Genomic DNA, 17587 nt, shown 5'->3' on the forward strand with positions numbered 1-17587 from the left:
GGCGGCGGCAGTGGGTGGGGCGGCGGTGAACGGCGGGGCTGCGGCGCGGCAGCAGCTAGCGGCGGCGGCGGCGAGCAAGTGCGGCAGCGGCGCGCCTCCGACCGGGCCTGCGGGATGCGGCGGCGGCTTGGAGAGGAGGAGCCAGGGTCGGCCGTATATAAAGGGGCCCCAGGGGGTCCGACTTGGGCGAGGGGGCGCTAGGCGGCGATCCGGACTCCTCGCCGGAGTCCGGCGTGGACACGGGCGCGGCGCGAGGCAGTGGGGTGCTGGGCCGAGGCCTGGCTCCCAGCCGGGCCGGCCCAGTTCGGCGCGAGAGATTTTTTCTAAATAATTCCGCCAAAGAAAAATCCTAATAAAAATATAAAAGTTTCTAAAAATGCCAAAAACAATTTTCACCATCTAAATAGAATATTTAGAACAAAGTGAATATTTTTCTGGCCTAAAAATGTAATTTTCAAAAAATACATATTTTCTCAATCAAATAAAATAGCAATAAAATACCAAATAAAATATTATTTCGATTTTAATGTTTTTCCTCCAATATTCCCCTCTTATTTTGGAGAAGTCATCTTATCTCCACTCATTTATTTTAATATCGGAAATATTTCGGAGAGAAAAATTATTAAAATCAAAATGATCCTCTTTTCAAATTTGAGGAAATTCAAATATGAAAATAAATGAAATCCCCAACTCTTTCCGTGGTTCCTTGAGTTGCTTAGGATTTCTAGGATCACAAAGAAAATGCAAATATAATGTGATATGCATATGATGACCTATGTATAACATCCAAATTGAAAATTGGGATGTTACACTGAATTTTGGATTTTTTAAAGAAAACCCCAGTATAGAATTTCAAACCCTAGAAGTGGCAAAAACTGAATTATGTAGATCTATTCAAATTATTAGTCGTGACCATGGGTTGAAACTTTCATATATGGAGAATATATGTCTCCTGGGTCTCTCTAAATTTTCTTAGTTATTTTTGAAACAGAAAACTATTTATAAACTATTAAATACCATTTCTAAACTTAACAAAGGGTTGTCAAATTAAATAGTACTCCCTCCGATCCAAAATAAGTGTCGCAACTTCAAAACTATGACACTTATTTTGGATCGGAGGGAATATTATAATTTTCAAAATAGTTTTTTGTGGTTTTGGGAAGTCTTATAAATAATAGGATCTAAAAATATTTTTTTGCAATCTTTATTTAACATCAATTACTTCTAGGTCAAGCCTCACTTCAGGGGTTTTTGGAAACCTAAACAAAGAAATTTTTGGCCAATATATTTTGCAAGAAAAATATTTTTATGACCTATACCTATGGCATGATCAGTGAGAGAAGTTTGGGATAGAGCACTGTAGTAGAATAGCTATAGGATTTTACTTTAATTTAGAGCACTTCAAACAAGTAGAAAATACAAATAAAAAATAATGTAAATTTTAAATAGCTCAGGTGGCTCGGGGTTCAAAGTGATATTAAATAACTTAGTTTAAGAGATAAAACACAGGGTGTTACAAACCATTAGTAAAGCTATGGATCCTGGTCCATTGTTCTTCCTATTTATTACAACCTCGATCAATGCTCCCTGTAGGATCAAAATTATGTCTAGAGGGGGGATGATTAGACTACTTGACCAAATAAAACCTAACCTTTTCCCAATTTTAGTTGTAGGAAAATTTTAGCAATTATGACAAGTCAAACAACACCCTACACATGCAATTCTAAGATTATAGCAGCGGAAAGTAAGACATTGCTCATGAAAGTAAAGGGAAGGGTTTGGAGAAAGCAAATGCAATGGGGACATAGTGATTTTTGGCGTGGCTCCGATAGGTGGTGCTATCGTACGTCCACGTTGATGGAGACTTCAAACCACGAAAGGTAATGGATGCGCGAGTCCATGGAGGGCTCCACCCACGAAGGGTCCACGAAGATGCAACCTTGTCTACCCCACCATGGCCATCGTCCACGAAGGACTCGCGTCACTCGGATAGATCTTCACGAAGTAGGTGATCTCCTTGCCCTTACAAACTTCTTGGTTCAACTCCACATCATGTCAGAGGCTCCCAAGCGACACCTAACCAATCAAGGAGACACCACTCTCTGTAGGTGTACAAAAATAGGGGTCCCTTTTCGCTCCCCTTTACTTGTGCGCAGGCAGTCGCAGCCCCACGCTCCTGGCCACCCTTGGCGGGGCAGAAGAAGCAAAACCACAAGAAAACCAGAGCAACGCCAAGACAGAAACACAAAGAGCAGAGGGGCGAGGTGGACTCCCCCGGCAAGGCCCTTGCCGGGCAGACCTCCACAGCCCCGGCAAGAGCCTTGCTAGGGAAACTTGCCCAACACTCGCAGAGCCGCCACCCTTGAGCCCGACGGTTCCAACGCCGTCAACCACGTTGGGAACAAGGCTCGGGAGGCGCCTTCGTGGTGGCATGCAGATCTTTGTGAAGACCAGAAGCATACAAGACTAGATGAAGAACTAGAAGACGATGATCCTCGGCAACATCCTTGCTAAGGAAACCCACGAGACCCCCGGCAAGATCCTTGCCAAGGAAACCCACGAGACCCCCGGCAAGATCCTTGCCGGAGACGACCGCGACGCTACGGCAAGACCCTCGCCAGGGCCCCAGCAAGCCCCTTGCCAAAGACATCCACAGGGCCACAGCCAGGCCCACGTCTGCCAAGATTCCACCGCCGTCCCCATGCAGCTGCCAGCCCACCAACTAGGCGAACACCTGCATGGCGATGTGCGGCCTCTAGGCCAACTCAGCAAGCACCTGCGTGGTGGCATGCAGATCTTCGTGAAGACTCTGCCTCTGCACCAACTCAGCAACCAACCAGCCAGCGTGGCACTACACGCCTCGTCAGTTCGGACGCGCGTCAAAGCCGGGCGAGGCAGCGACAGCTGGGACGAGCTTCCTTGCCGTCCCCGATAAAGCAAGAAGGGCACATCGCCAGCGCATTAAACGTGTTTGTCCTACGGTGCCAGAGGATAGACTCGACCGCTGTATAACTTTCCGCCTCCTGTGTGCGACTGTGGCAGCCCCTTTGTCTATAAAAGGTGGCCCGCGGCATACTGGGAGAGGATTCGGACTTTTTGGACCCTGCACGCCTTGTAGCTAGTCCAAGAACACTAGATAAACGGAAACCAGCAGGAGTTGGGTATTACGCATCTCTTGCGGCCCGAACCTGGATAATCCCCCCGCGTTGATCTCTCAATCCCGCTCTTTCCACAGCCCGGCGCCCGCCAACCGTAGAAGGGATTCCAGTGATCCCATAGGTGTCGTTTCCCCTGACATCTTTGGCGCCCCAGGTAGGGGGCGCAAGCCTTGGAAATCTCGCTTTGGAGCCAACGCAGCGACTCTTCCATGAGGATGGCTCGAAGGGAGAGGGCGACGTCGATCGACCACCCTCTAGTGCCGTCTGCAGCCTCGGTGGCCATCCGCGTCGCCCCAAAAAGCTAAGTCATGCGAAATTTTTGCTAATTTCATTTATATAAGTCTGTCCTCCCTGAAAGATCTCGTTCCTTGTACGGGAGACCTGCACGCAATGGGACCCTTCCGCTATTGGCAACGCCCTTGTCTCTATCTCGAGCCCGCTCGACAGTTCATGCGGCCGCGCTGAGAACGTCAAGGTGGCCTACCCACTACTAGCAGCGCTCTTGTCCTGTTTCGAGTCCGCTAAACAGTTCAAGCGACCGCGCTGGCAGCGGCAAGGTGGCTTGCTCGGCAGCAAGCCCCCTTTCGGCAAGGTGCTAAGGATCCGTCCTCAAAGCACCACGGCATGGGTGTCCGCGCCGGCAGCCTTATCTCAACAAGCGTAGGGTGCAAACGTACAAAGAAAGATCTAACAGGAAGATAACATGTGTGATATTAAAGTATTGCAGAGTTATATTACATCAAACAATTGCTGCGGTTCTAACTTAAGATAAAACTGTCTTGGTCTTGAACTCGCAGCGGCGATAAGGAACGGGGTGCCTAGTCCCGGCGCTGGCCCTCCATCCTCCGAACTCCGTCGACGCGGCTGATGATGCGCTCGATATGCTCCTCGAGCGCCGTGAGGTCCACACCCTCCGGCAAGCTCTCCAGCGCGGCGTCAAAGTCGAGGTTGGGGTTCCAGTACGCCACCTTGGTGAGGACCTTGGTCATGGCACCCCTACAAAGCCTCTGGGCTGGCTAGAGAGGTCGCCCTGTTGGAGCAGAACTGCTCCAGGGCTCCAAGAACGCCCTCGAAGAACAGGGTTAGCTTGGCGTTGGGGCTCACGTTCGCCTCCGGGGCATTCCTCACGTTTGGCATCCCCATGGCGGCCAGCTTCGTGGTGATCCTGCCGGTGACGTCGGCGAGGCGGCTGATCCATAGGTTTCGCCCTTCACGTAATCCTCGTGGTTGGCGGCGACATCCCTCCGCAGCTGCCTCTCCTCCTCCAGGCCCTTGGTCAGGGTCTCCTCCCAGGCCCAGACCTCCGAAAGAGTCCCCTCAAGACCCTCCAACTTCAACTTCAGGTCTTTGATGGAGTCGTTGGCCTTGGAGAGCTGCTTAGCCTTGCTGAGGACTGCGGCCTGTGCCTCCACCAGAGCACCGTTGAGCATGTCCTTCTCCTTCGCCAGCTTCAGGGCCTGTTCCTTCAGCTCATCCCGCTCCACCTCCATCTCCTTCACCTTGCCGGCACGGACCAGGGCTTAGGCATTAAGTGCCTCCTTGTGCTTCTGCTCCAGCTCCTGGGTCCGCTACGCGACGAGTTTTCGATCTCCTCATCCTTGCCGCAGAGTGTGGCGGAGAGCAGCCCCTCACGAGCGGCAAGGTCCTCTTCCTGGGAGTTCAGCTCGGCCTGGTGCTGATGTCGAGCGGCCTCGTCCTTGGCGGCCTGTTCCCTCGCTGTCTCTTGAGCTTTCTTGATGTGGGCCTGCTTCAAAATGAGCTCCTGTTTGCGCTCGGCCAGCAGATCCTGGGTGACCTTCAGCTCCTTGTGGGCCTGGCGGAAATAGGCCTGCGTCTCGACAACGCGTCCCGTGAGATCTGCCTCCGCCTTGTCCACCGCTGCCATCCTGGACTTTGCCTTGTGAAGGCAGGCACAGTGAAGCACCCGGAGCTTCTGGAAGTTGGCGCTCATGGCCCGAAGGAGCTCCTCCTCCTGGGAACCACCGCCACCGGCGCTCGATTCATCAACAACCTCAAGCCTGGCGGCGGCGAGCACCTCGTTGTTGAGCACCTCCCCCTCGGTGGGCGCCCTGGTGCTCGCCGTCCCTGGGAGGTGGACGAACAGATCGTCGCTCACCTTCAGGTACTTGCCCAAGCCGAAGGCCGCTGAGGAGGAATGCTGGTCATCAACCATCCCCTCCTCGGCAGCGGCCTTACCGGCCTCCTCGTCGATCCCCTTGGCGGCATCCTCAGCAGCGGTCTTGGCGGCCTCCTCGGCGGTGATCTTGTCAGCCTCGGCCTCGGTGTCCCTGGCGACTTCCTTGATGACGGTGTCGATGTCCTCCCGGTCTGCCGAGCAAGGGCCTGGACACCAAGAAAGGGAATGAGGTGGAGCCAAGGTCAAGGCTCAAGAAGAAGAAGGAAGAACAGGGGCGGGAAGTGAGCAAACTTACCTGCACCGGGCTGGGAAGAAGTGGCGCCCTCCCCGCCAACGTTCGTTGCCGGGGTGGAATCACCGGCACCCAAGTTCGTCTCCTCCTCCTCCATGGGCGTGGGATCAGTGGTGGATGCCCTTATCGGGGACGCCCCTCGGGGCGGCATAGTGGAGAGGGGCGGCATGTTGTGGGTAGCCCTCGACGGCTCCTCCTGCTGCCGTTCTTCTCTTGCAAACCCGGCAAGATCAGCATCAAAGATTTAGACCCCAAAGTTCATCAATGGAGGAGTGAGTGATGGACTCACGCTGGGGGCTGAAGCGGGGGCTGCGTCGAGGGCTGATCTCTGTGCTGCTCTCTACCACCAGCGGCGTACTCGAAGTACCCGCCGGGGGCTTGTCGCCCGTCGAGGCCTTGGCCCTCTTCGCCAGCCTCTGCGCCAGCGTCTCCGTGTCCCTGTGAAGACAACATCAGGTCAAGGAAAGATGACACAGGAGAAGAAGGGGATAATGTGGGGGAGGGGGCGAGATACTTCCTCTTTGGGCTGAGAGACCCAAAATCGAAGATGACCTCTGTGTCGACATCCGCTGGAGGAGAAGAAGGGGATGGAGTCCGGCAACGCTTGGACGAAGAAGAGGCAGTCGCTTTCTTCTTCGCCACCGCGGCCTTCACCACTTTCTTCGCTGCCGCAGCCCTCATCTGGCGCACGGACTGCTCCTGAACCTGTTGCCGCGACACGGCCCTACCGGGCCGAACTGGTTCGCCGGAGCCAGCCTGGCACAGGAAGCGTCTCCTCCCTGGGGCCGGAGGGTCGTCGGCCTCGGCCTCCCCCTCGGTCGACTCTTCAACCACATCTTCGACGAGAGGAGCCCCGGTGCCGGCACTGCTGGCCTCCCCGGCAGACTCCACCCATCCGGCGAGCTCCTTGTCCTCCGCGGCCGCACCGGCCTCGTCCTCCATGGCGCTAGCGCTGCTGGCCTCCCGAGCAAGCTCCGCCTCCGCCGCCCTGGCGGCAATATAATCCAGCTCCTCCTTGGTGGTATCTCGGATAAGCGCTGGCTCATCACGGACGTACCTCTCCGACAAGCTATCAAAAAAGTCCTGCACCTACTCTGCTTCCGGCTCGACCCAGCTTAGGTCAAGGCCGTGTGCATTGAAGTCCGGCATCATAGCAATGATGTCGGTCTGGTGAGAATTGTTGCTCAGCGGAACCACTCCCGCCGGCAACCCAAACAAGGGCCCCTTGACAGCCTTGCCGGTCCTCTCGGCCCTGCCGTCACGGTCCACGTCGAGCTGGAAGAACCTCTGGCAAAAGTGGGCGTGCCCCATCACCGTGAAGTTGTGGTTCAAGCCAGGGCGGAGCCTCATGATGTCGGCCGCGTTCCTGTAATCCCAGGTCGGCCTTCCCTTGTTAAGCAATGGGGCGATCCGGCAGCGGATGAAATCAGCCCCAATCATTTTAGGGGTGAGCCCGACCACGGTTAGGCGATGGATCCTGGTGGTGGCGACCAAGAGCTTCTTATCATTGGCATCAACATCGCCCCAGTCATATCTACGGACCGGCGGCGCCTGACGGACCCGACAGAACTCCTTCGGATCTTCCTCTTTAATCCAGCACCATCGGCCCCGCCACTCTTCCCACCTCTCCTTCTGGGCGCCCTCCGGGTACGTACCCTTCTCCTGGCTCCTTGGGATCCAGGCGACACAGCCAGAGATTGCGCCTCCTTTCTGGATACGAGGGTAAAAATAGTGGCCGAAGAGCGCCGTGCTAGGATGCACTCCTATGAAGCCCTCACAGAGATGGGCAAAAATGGCCATGCACGCCACCGCATTCGGGGTGAAATCCAGAAGGTGGAAGCCGTAGGTGGGCATGACATCATTGAAGAAATCAGAGAAGGGGGTAGAGTCCGCAGGAGAAGTAGTCGACAAAGAAAGGATACCGATTCGGGCTGGCCTAGGCAAAATCGGCAAGGATGATGTGCGTGGCCAGATGCCCCGTCGTCTTCACCCCCCATAGAGGCTTTAAGTAGTCCCTGAGATGGACGGCGTCGACCGTAGAGGGGAAGTAGGCGTGCTGCGTCCGAAGCGCCGCCAACTCGCTCTCCGGCGCCTCCCTCTCCCCGGCATCCTTGGCCACTCCCTTGCCCCTGCTGGTTTTGGGCGCCATGGCAGCTGGAGGGGGGCGAATAATCAAGAGCAATGGGAGCAGCGGCGGCGGCGAGCAGAGGCAAGAGAGTTTTTTACATTGAGGAAGAAAGGGGGATGGCGGTTCCAAGATTGAAGAGGCGCGGAGGGTAAATGAGCAGCGCGCCTGCAATTTTTTCCTTTTTATGGGGAAGGCGCGGGCCGCCTCTTTACCATTTACTGCGGTGTGACAAATGAGGGCAGCGACCGCCCCACGCATGACCCCCACGTCGCGCATTCAACACGGGTCGTGGGGAAGCGCAGCAGGCGGCGGGGGGGGGGGGTTACTGTGGTAAAAAAAACTCCACCGCACGCGCACCCGCGCACCGTTCTGGGCCTGGTCCAATAACGCCCCGCGCTTATATGTGGCCCAGGCCCGGGGGCTCCTGTTGGTGTACAAAAATAGGGGTCCCTTTATGCACCCCTTTACTTGTGCGCGGGCAGTCGCAGCCCCACGCCCCTGGCCACCCTTGGCGGGGTAGACGAAGCAAAACCACAAGACAACCAGAGCAACGCTAAGACAAACACAAAGAGCAAAGGGGCGAGGTGGACTCCCCCGGCAAGACCCTTGCCGGGGCGACCTCCACAGCCCCGGCAAGAGCCTTACCAGGGCAACTTGCCCAACACCCGCAGAGCCGCCAACCTTGAGCCCGAGGGTTCCAACGCCATCAACCACGTTGGGACCAAGGCTCTGGAGGCGCCTTCGTGGTGGCATGCAGATCTTTGTGAAGACCAGAAGCACACAAGACTAGACGAAGAACTAGAAGACGACGATCCTCGGCAAGATCCTTGCCAAGGAAACCCACGAGACCCCCGGCAAGATCCTTGCCGGGGACGACCGCGACCCCGCGGCAAGACCCTTGTCAGGGCCCCGGCAAGCTCCTTGCCAAAGACATCCGCAGGGCCACAGCCAGGCCCACGTCTACCAAGATTCCACCGCCGTTCCCATGCAGCTGCCAGCCCACCAACTAGGCGAACACCTGCGTGGCGACGTGCGGTCTCTAGGCCAACTTAGCAAGCACCTGCGTGGCAGCATGCAGATCTTCGTGAAGACTCCGCCACCGCACCAACTCAGCAGCCAGCCAGCCAGCTAGCGTGGCACTACACGGCTCGTCCGTTCGGACGCGCGTCGAAGCCGGGCGAGGCGGTGACAGCTGGGACGAGCTTCCTTGTCGTCCCCGATAAAGCAAGGAGGGCACGTCGGCAGCGCATTAGATGTGTTCGTCCTATGGTGCCAGAGGATAGACTCGACCGCTGTATAACTCACCTCCTGTGTGCGACTGTGGTAGCCCCTTTGTCGATAAAAGGAGGCCCGCGGCGTACTGGGAGAGGATTCAGACTTTTTGGACCATGCACGCCTTGTAGCTAGTCCAAGAACGCCAGATAAACAGAAACCAACGGGAGTAGGGTATTAGGCATCTCTTGCGGCCCGAACCTGGATAATCCCCCCGCGTTGATCTCTCAATCCTGCTCTTTCCACAGTCCCGCTCCCGCCAACCATAGAAGGGATTCCAGTGATCCCATAGGTGTCGTTTCCCCCGACACTCTCCAGAAGGTAATAGACGATGTGTTGATGATGAACTCCTTGCTCTTGTGCTTCAAATGATAGTCTCCCCAACACTCAACTCTCTCTCATAGATTTGGCTATGGTGGAAGATGAATTTGAGTGGAAAGCAGCTTGGGGAAGGCTATAAATCAAGGTTCAAATGGTAGTAATGGAATCTCTTGATCTCAACACATGAGTAGATGGTTCTCTCTCAGAAAATTAGTAGTTGAAGTTTAGGCACGTTCTAATGGATCTCTTACTGAGTAAGAGGGGGAGGAGGGGTATAAATAGCCTCCACAAAAAATCCAACCGTTACACACTTTTGACCCAACTCGGTGGCACCGACCCATGTAAAAGATATGAAGTTAGGAATCTCGGTGGGACCGACTGGAATAACTCAGATGAATCGATGTGCAATGGTTAGGGCAAGCCTTGTTTAAGTGGCACCGATTGCATCAACTCAGTAGGACCAAAGTGAAGCAATAAGGCAACATAATGGTTGGCACGCCGTCTCGGTGGGACAAATTGCAAATCTCGATGGAACCGAAATTATTGCAACTGGTTACAGAAGGTTTGGCAGGCAAAACCGGTGGGATCGAGAACCATGTCGGTGGATCCGATTTGTTAGGGTTTGGCAGTGGCTATATCCAGATGAACTCGGTGGCTCTGGATAGGGAACTATTGGTGGGGCCGAGTTGGAATGTATGGTTTGGACAGATTTGGATAGAGAAAGTGGCTGAGGGTATTGGAGCATCACTAAGCACTTGAGCAAATAGATAATTAAGCAACACCTCATCCCCTTTTAATAGTATTGGCTTTCCTATGGACTCAATGTGATCTTGGATCACTAACCAAAAATGTAGAGTCTTGAGCTTTTGCCAATCCATGTCTTTAGCATTTTGAGGGCTCCACAATCACTAGTCCTTGCCATGCCAATCATTGAACATCCTGAAATTTTTAACTTGAATGGACATTAGTTCAATGAGATATATGTTGTTATGAATTACCAAAACCACCCGGTGATTAGTTGCACTTTGAATCTCTCCCTTTTTGGTAACTAATGACAACATATAGATAAAAGCTTCGACAAATGGTTAAATGAATGAAATACATCATCGCGTTGAGAAGTATGTGATAAGCAAGAGCTCCCTCTAAATTTGTGCATTATTAAAAATTTGCATTTGAATGCAAATGCACAATCGATAAGGATCATGGGTCACTCTGCATGGAATAATAAGCACCCATAATTTGGTGGAGCGTACAAAAATGATGTGAATGGAATAGTAAGCACCCATCACCAAAAACACAAGTGAATGATCATACAAGGATAATGATAAGGATAAGCATTAAGCATTAAGCATCACATGAGGCATAGTATGATCAATCACACACATAGTATCTCACAAGCATAACAAACCAAAGTAGCGCGAATCAAATAGTAGAAAAACACTTGAGAAAAACAATGAGCAAAATCAAGACACTCTCTCTAGAAGCCTAATGATCTATACAAATTCTCCCCCTCGGCAACAAGTACCAAAAAGTTCGAATAGGTATAGCACTACACGTCTCTCTAGGCACGATGCTCGGCAGCTCCTGATGGCGATCTCTGGCTCGCATCTCTGGTGTGCGTAGATGGCGTGGAGAGAAGTGTATCTGCGTAGACTTTAGCGGATGTCTGCAGGGTTGGTGGAGTAGAAACTTGAGGTGGCACTATAGAATAAGGAGCAGCAGGTGCAGCGATTATAGCTCTCGGATCTGCATCAGGCACTGAAGCGGACCTGGGTGCCCTAGGCACTGTCTGGAACCTATCAGTTGTTAGTCTGTCATCTCCACTGTCCTCTGCAGCAGCTCGAGCAGCATCAACATCATCCTTCAGTTTTGTCACAACTGACTGAACCTTTCTGATGTTAAAAACAAGATCATATATCTTAGCCTTGACTACCCGCTCTAAGCTCTCCTGTTTCTTGGTGAGGTTGGCCAGACTTTGCTCAATCCTCAGGGTTGCTTCTAGAAGATAAATCATCTGGTCATTCTTCATCTTGAGGTTGGCAATGGGAGCATTTGGAGCAGATGCCTCCTGAGTTGCTTTAGTTGTAGCAGCTGCCTGAATCTTCTCATGTTCCTGAGAAGAAGTAGGGTGTGAAGGATCCATGACCATTACGTTGTCCTCAAGCTCTGGCAACAAAGGGAGATGCTCGTAATCAAGAAGATATGTGCTCATGCCAACTTTGGAGTTGATGAGAAACTGAATGTGCGGAGCAAAACCACATGATCTCTTCTGGTCAGCTGCGGTTCTCTTGATAGTTTCAACAATGAGGCTCATCACCTTGAACTTCTGAGGTGTATCAAATAGGTGCAGCAGATTGATGGAGTGTCCATGAATCATCTTGTCATCTCCAGACTTGGGCAAAAGAGTATGCCTCAATATAGTGTTGATGGTGGCCAAACCAGCTAGTAGGTACTTTACTGAACTAAACTTATGTGTCTCAAGGTATTTGGTAGGAATAGGCTTGTACATATTTTGCATGGAATTGTGGTCCATCTTGGGCTTAGTGTATACATCAATGTCATTCTTCTTCTTCTGGAGCACCAAGAAGAGCAGCCCGTTCAGAGATGGTTGACCGGTACCTGTTTCCCTCAGTCATTCACACTACCCTCCCATCTGGATAGAAATGAGCAGTAGAGTAGAATTGCATGATCATCTCATCATCCCACTTTGTAAGCTTCTGCTCGACAAAAGCATCTACACCAACAAGCTTGAAGCTCTCATGAACATGGGGCAAGTAATCTTCATTTGCATCAATATACTCCCAATCAACCCATTTCATATCACTGACAATAGGCTTCTTATCTAGCACCACAGTCTTATAGAAGTCTTGCTGCTTTCTGGTGTGGAATTGATAGTCACAAGCTATCCTTCTCCTCACAGCATAGGGATCAGACAATCTCCACTGGCGCAAACCTTTACCCTTCCTCAACATCATGTTTTCAGCAACTGGATGTGTGTTATCATGATCTAGAATCTTGGGCCTCAATCTCCCGAGCACTAGTAGCTCATCATCAGCATCAACTTTAGGCACTGGGGCCTTGTTCTTCCCACTAGCAGAAATGTTTCCTGTAGACCTCTTGGGTGCTGGAGCTTTAGGTTTGGACTTGGAGGGGGCAGCAAACTTCGTAACATCTGTCATAAGCTTCTGAGCCTTGGCAGGAGGTGGATTAGCTGCTGGGTCCTCCTCAACCTCTTCACTCTCTGGCATATCATCTCTTCTCATTGAAGTGGGCTTGAACACCACATGCACAGACGGTTACCTCACTCTTTGTTGGTTCCTCTTCAGAGATCTTGTCCTTCTTGGACAAAGGAACTTTCCTCACAACAGTTCTTTCCTTGGAGCTTGCAGATGGTTTTGTGCTAGCAGTTGTGCCATATTCCTTTCTCAGCACAGTTTTCTCCTTTGATGTTGCTTCACTAGCAATAAAGTCCTCATCCTCATCATCTGAGGTTCTCTTCTTTATTGTCCTTGTTGTAGCTTTTGGCAGTTCTGGAGAACTCATTCCCTCATAATAGCTGCCCTCAGGACTAGAGCCTGCAGCACTAATATCGGCATGTGCTTCTGAGACATTCTGACCATCACTTGCTTCTGACATCTTGCAAAGCTGACCATGTGAATGAAGGAAATATGCCCTAGAGGCAATAATAAAGTTGTTATTTATATTTCCTCATATCATGATAAATGTTTATTATTCATGCTAGAATTATATTAACTGGAAACTTGATACATGTGTGGATACATAGACAAAACACAGTGTCCCTAGTGAGCCTCTACTAGACTAGCTCGTTGACCAAAGATGGTTAAGTTTCCTAACCATAGACATGAGTTGTCATTTGATGGACGGGATCACATCATTAGGAGAATGATGTGATGGACAAGACCTGTCGTGGTGGGCGCACGGCAGATGCCAAGGGATGGTAAAGAGAGGAGGAGGCTCGAGGGCGCTGGTGGACTCCAGAGGTGAGGTTGGCATGAGCGGGCGCGGGACGCCGGACATACCCAGGTTTGGGGCTCTCCGGAGAGATAATACCCCTAGTCCTGCCGAGTGTAGTTGGATGATCGATAGTACAATGTTGCTCCTGGATCTGTATGGAGGAGGAAGGGAGCTGGCGAAGGCTTGGGCTGCTCCTTCTCTCCGGTGTTGCTGTTTTGTGGCTAGTCCTCCCGCTCGCCCCTCGAATGATCGTGGGCTCCCGGGGGTTTTATAGTCCAACCCCCCGGGGGGTACAATGGTAATGTTACAAGTCGGTGGGTCCGTATTGTCGGTGTCCGGGGACCCGACATGGGTCCCGCTGAGGGCTTGTGGTTCGCCGGGTTCCCCTAGGCGTGGGCCCCGCAAGCCTAGGGGGACTATGCGCCGTCTTGTCGATCGTCAGGGCGTGGCCGAGTTGAGTCGCGTACAGTGCTCTCCGTAAGGTTGCCGCTTGTTGTCGTCAGCGGTGAGGGTGAGGGCACTGTAGCCACGCCGGCCCTGGTCAGCGGGTAGGTGAGGGGCACTGTTGCCACGTTCCTGCTGACCAGAGGCATGGGCGGGGCACTGTTGCCTCGGTCATCGTTGATTGAAGTCTCATCCCCATCATACGACCTGGATGGGACGGGAGTTGACCCGCGGCTGGATTGCGTAGCACGCCATGGGTGGCGCTGGCTTGTTGAGGAGGCTTTGGCCGTGCTGGGTTCGGCTGTCTTGCGCTAGTTGTTGAGGCCGAGTCGACGTGTCTTGCCGGGTCGACTAGTCTGGCCGGCTTGCGGGCCTTGGCCGAGTCGAGCGACCCAGCCAAGCGCGTGCCGGTATTGAGGGGTGGTGCCAGCCCCATTGTTTTTTGAAGAGGATTCGGGTTCCGTTGCCTGCCCGGGGTCCATCCCCCCTGACAGTAGTCCCCGAAGCTGTGAAGGTCTGCCGTCTTTGGATGAGTGGGCCTCCGCAGCTTCCCCTTAAGCAAGGTGGATTCTGCGAGCGCCGGGTCCGGCGACAACCACTGTGTGCCGGTTTTCTCGGAAACCGGATCGCGGCATCTCGGCCGTGGCGGGGACCGAGAAGTCCGCCGAGTCTTGGGGCAATCGCTCGGGCTTTGCGCGGGCGCCACGTGGTGCCCGGAAGTCGGAGGGGCCTGAGAGGCCACGCGCGTGACGGGACCGGGCGACGGGCTGGGGCCCACCGTCGCGCGCCCTCGGCCCAAGCGCGCGGGTTTATTGTGGCGTCTGGGGGCCGGTTGCTCTTCCCCGGGCAGTTACTGCGCGTGTACGTGCGCACTTATTGCGGGGTAGTGGAATGGGCGCATGCAGACGATCCCACTTCCCTACTTCCCCACGTTCAAACTGAGGGTTATAAATCGGGGGGCAGGGGGCGGCGGAAATTATTCTCGCTCGCGCCCTCCTGTCCCTTTGCTCTCGCTCCGCTCTTTGCAACTGACGCACTGCGGGGCCTGCTGCTCCGAGCAGAACTCCTTCGCCGTCCATCTTCCTTCTTCTTCCTTTGATCATGTCGCTGCCATCGGGCTCCTGGATGGGTTCGAATGTCACCTCCGAGGACATCACCCAACTCCGGGCGAAGCGGCGCCTGCCGCGGGAGACGGACATCGGCTTCCGCCTGCTGCGCGGCGAGCAGAGGCCTCGGCCCGAGGGGCGGGAGCGCGTGGTCTTCCTCACGCACTTCGAGCGCGGGTTCGGGCTGCCGGCGAGCACCTTCTTCCGCGCGTTCCTGGAGTTCTTCGGGCTCCAGCCGCATCATCTTGGCGCCGGCGCCATCGTCCAGCTCTCCGGCTTCGTCACCCTCTACGAGGGGTACCTGGGGGTCGAGCCTACGATCGACCTCTAGGCACGCTTCTTCTCCTTGAAGCAGCAGGGCCCGTCGGCCGGGGAGTTCGCCGATTGCGGCACCACCGTCATCTCAAAGCGGTCGGGGGCGGATTTCCCCAAGATCCCGCTGGAGGATTCTGCCAAGAAGTGGCAGAACTCCTTCTTCTACGTCCGCAACCTTGGTGCGGATCGCATCAACCTTCCGGCCTTCGCCATCGCACCGCCGCGGGTGAAGACGAACTGGGGCTACTCGCCCAGGCGCCCATCTCAGGAGATCGTCAATCTCTGCGAGTGGGTGACGGTGATGAGGACGCATGAGAGGCTCACTGGCACCGACCTCCTCGCCGCGTTCATCATGCGCCGGGTCCTTCCGCTTCAGGGGCGCTCCCGCCTCATCGGTGAAATGGTCGGCCTTCAAGACCCCAACCGCATGGGGTCGACGCGGCTGTCCGCGGAGCAGGTCGCGCGCGGTGTGAATGACATCTCCAAGGCCAACCTTGGGGAGGACTGCTGGTTCAGCAAGGCTCCGTACACCCAGTCGAACCTCGCGCCGCAGGTGAGTGTCTGGTCTTCTTACTTTGCTGCCGTGCACCTTCTCATCCATCCTGACGCGACGCGGGGGGTACTTCTGAATGCAATTCGGCATCCTTACGCCCAGGCCCCATCGCAGGTGGAGCCGGTGGCGCCAGAGGAGCCCGCGGCTCATGGCGGGGAGGAGGAGGCCGAGTCCGACGCTGGCGCTGGGCATCGCGCGGGTAAGTCTCGTGTTTTTCTTCATGTGTCTTGAATTGCTGACCGCGGCACGGAACGGTCGGTGCTGACGCCAGTTGTCGGTGTAGTGGCGTTGGGCGGGGGAGGCGGCGACGCGGGCGGAGCCGGGTCCCCGCATGGGGCGGCGCCGAGCCGTCCGCATGGGAAAGACAGCGTCGCGCCGCGACCCCGGGCCACGAAGCGCACGGCGGACACGGCCTCGTCCATGGGGAGAACCCCGTTCTCCAAAAATTCTGATATTGGGAGGGCCCAAGATGGAGCCATGACCACAGCGAAGACGGCCACCAGGGTGGGTTCCGAGTCGGCAGCCCCTGAGCCGGGTTGAGCAGCCCCCGGGTCGGGGATGGCGATGGCCGGGTCCGGGACGATGGTGGCCGGGTCGAGCTGAGAAGCCCCTGGGCCGGGTTCAGCAGTCCCCGGGCCGGGTTGAGGTGCGGCCGGGTCGTCTGGAACGTGGATGGACTCGGAGTCCGGCGATGGCTTGACGGATGGCTTGCGTAGGTGCTCGAGGGAGACGTCGGACGGGATGGCTTGTCGTGACGAGGCGATCTTGGCGAGCGTGTCGGCTGCTTCGTTCTCCGCGCGCGGGACGTCGAGGAACTCGCAGCCCTCGAAGGATGCGGACATCTTCTGGACAAGGAAGCGGTAGCTTGCCATGTTGGAGTCACGGGCGTCCCATTCGCCGGAGCACTGCTGCACCACCAGGTCCGAGTCGCCATAGCACAGGATGCGCCGGATGCCGAGTTCCTTGGCAAGTCGGAGGCCGTGCACAAGGGCTTCATACTCGGCGACGTTGTTGGAGGCGGCGAAGTGGATCTAGAGCGCGTAGCGGAGCCGGTCGCCCTTCGGGGACGACAGTACGATGCCGGCCCCAAGCCGAGTCGCATCTTGGACCCGTCGAAGTGCATGCGCCAATGCGTCGAGTCAGGAGGCGGTGGCAAGTACTGGGTCTCGGTCCAGTCGACGAGGAAGTCGGCCAGGGCTTGAGACATGATCGCGATGCGGGGCTCGTAGAGGATGGTGTGGCCGGCTAGCTGGATCGCCCATTTGGCAACCCGGCCAGAGGCATCCCGACACCCGATGATTTCTCTGATAGGCGCCGTGCTGACCACGGTGACAACGTGCTCTTGGAAATACTGCTTCAGCTTCTTGGCGGTGAAGTATACGCCGTAACACATCTTCTGGTAGTGCGGGTAGTTCTACTTGGAGATGGAGAGCACCTCACTCAGGTAGTAGACTGGGCGCTGGACGGCTTGGATCTTGCCCTTCTCTGGTCGCTCGACCACCAGCACCGTGCTGACCGCCCGCGAGGTCGCGGCTATGTAGAGCAACAGTGGCTCCTTGTCGGTCGGTGCGGCCAGGACTGGTGCGGTGGAGAGCATACGCTTGAGGTCTTGGAAGGCCTCGTCTGCCTTGCCGTTCAATTCGAACGGGCTCGTCTTCTTCATCAGCTGGTACAGGTAGCGCCCTCTCGCCCAGCCGGCTTAGAAACCGGCTGACCGAGGCCAAGCATCCGGTGAACTTCTAGACATCGCGCAGCCAAGCCAGCATGCGCATGCGCTCGATGGCCTTGATCTTCTCCGGGTTTGCGTCAATGCCGCGTTCCGAGACGAGGAAGCCGAATAGCTTTCCGGCCAAAACGCCGAAGACGCATTTTTCCGGGTTAAGCTT

Source organism: Triticum aestivum, chromosome 5D, assembly GCF_018294505.1.
Source record: "Triticum aestivum cultivar Chinese Spring chromosome 5D, IWGSC CS RefSeq v2.1, whole genome shotgun sequence".
NCBI lineage: Eukaryota > Viridiplantae > Streptophyta > Magnoliopsida > Poales > Poaceae > Triticum > Triticum aestivum.